The following is a 2,415-nucleotide window of genomic DNA, read 5'->3' on the forward strand; positions in this document are numbered from 1 at the left end:
TGAGGTTTGTGTTGGTATTTGGCTCCAAAGTATAAGTAATTTGATGATGTTTATATGCTTTAAATGATAAGTTTAATTGTATATGGCTTACTAAGCTTTTGAAAGCTTACTTGTGTGTGTTTGTATTGTTTTCTAGATATTGAAGCTACTGTGAGCTCGGGGATCGTTGAGGATCGTTACCACACTATCGAACCTTATTTTGGTACTTTTGAAAATGTATATATTGAAGTATGGCGTGTATAGGCTAGAAGTGTTTAAATTATGTTTTGTGATGTATATATATTTAGCCATGTGATATGGCTTGGTATGGATGTGATTATGATATGTTTTTGACATATAAGTTATGAGGCAATATGATATATTTGGTGTGTTTATGTATGAATATAAGAAACGGTAAGATTGGTAAGCTTTTGGCATGTGTTAGCTATGGTAATTGATAAGTTTCGATCATGAAATTGAAACATATGTTTGGTATGATTTTATTTTAGATTATTACGATTTGGTTGATGAATTGAGATGAAAATTTGGTTTGCAATGATATGTCATGAATGGCTTATGTTTTGGTTGTGAATTGGTCATAAAATGTTGTGCAAATATGCTTGGTTTGGTACTTGTAGGTTTAACCCAAATTGGGGTGGCAAGTTGGCTATTCGAATGGCCTGTTTTTGTCCACACAAGAAGGGACACGGGCGTGTGTCTCAGCAGTGTGCGACACACGGCTATGTTGCACGGCCGTGTGTCCCCTAGGGTACCCTACAATTGTAAGTCAGGCTCGACCACGGCCAAGGCACATGGGCATGTCTTGTGGCCGTGTAAGCAAGTCAGTATGTATGCCCTGTTTTGACAAGCCTAGACACACAGGCGTGTCTAATGCCGTGTAAGGCACACGGCCTGTTTACACGGGCGTGTGACCTGTACTTCTTTAAAAATGTTTAAGTTTTGAAAAATTTTTGTATATGTTCGGTTTAGTCCCGACTCCTTTCTAATGCATGTTTAAGGTCTCGATGACCTATATAAGGGACTCTATATTGATATTTGATCTTTGATGCTTTGATGCTTATGAAATGTATGTTAATTGTTCTGATTTTGTCCGGTAATGCCTTTAACCCTAGTTCGGCGACGGATACGGGTTAAGGGTTTTACATTTTATATTATAAATACAGTATACATACACATTTAAGGCATATAATATATCAATTGTTATATATATGCAAATTATGAATATTATAATTTTTTATATTATAATATGCATTCTTTTATTAATGATATGTAACCTAAACGTTAAAAGTGTAATTAATTGTTAGGTTATAATACATACAATTAACATTATATAATTAAGGTAGATTATTAATGATTAGTAAGACTAAATACGATTATGTTATTATAATGTATTTTTTATATTAATAATAATTGATACATAAGTTTAAACCCTAAATGTGTAACCAACTTTATGGTAGATTATAATAAATACAATTAATTTTGTATAATTAGGGTGGATTATTAATGATATATAACCCTATTATACAATGATATTATAATGTACATTTTTATATAATGATATGTAAATTTAAACTGTAACAACCTGATTTCCAGTAGTGTTGAAAACGACAGTTCGTTTTCGAACCCCATTTCCATAGTCTTAGTCCGTAAGTACTAATATTTAATATTTACGAGACTACTATAAAAATATATTAAAGTATGGTCTAGTAATTTTTTTTCGAATTTCTAATTAAGTGAGGTATAATGCCTAAATTTTAAAAATTTAATCGCTATAGATTTTTAAATAGCTAAAGGACCAAAGTGGTAAATAGTCCATTTTAATGTCACCAAACAGTGGTGGGTGACTTTAAAACCTAGTAACTTTGGTAAATTTGTAATTCGACCTTAATTAATTAAAATTTAATTAAATAAATCTTGATTTATTAAGTTAATTTAAGTATAAATAAAAAAATTAAAAGTTGTCAATCTTTTGTTTTTCTTTCTTCTCCACCGAAACCACCAAAGAAAACCTAGGAAGCCATTTTCAAAGCTTCAACATATTCTACCCTTGATTTGTTAAGTTCAATCTAGTCATTTTCTTGTAATTTTTATGTTTCTGAGTTGTGTGAGCTTGATTTAGCTAACCCATGTACCAATTTGCAACATTTTTTATTTTTTTGGAAGTTTCCATTGACAATTTGTTGAAGAAATCGATGTTAAATTGATAAATTTTAAGCTTAGGTGTGAAAAGGACTAATTTGTAATGTTTAATTGTTAGTTTTTGAACATAAGGACTAAAGTGTATAAATTTCAAAAATGATGTCAAATTTCAGTAATAATAGATAATAGAGGGTTATAGAAGGATGTGATTGAGACCCGTTTCGAAATTGAAGCTCAAAATTGAAAGATATTTCGATTTTAAGGGCTAAATTGAAT

Source organism: Gossypium arboreum, chromosome 5 (assembly GCF_025698485.1).
Source record: "Gossypium arboreum isolate Shixiya-1 chromosome 5, ASM2569848v2, whole genome shotgun sequence".
Lineage (NCBI taxonomy): Eukaryota > Viridiplantae > Streptophyta > Magnoliopsida > Malvales > Malvaceae > Gossypium > Gossypium arboreum.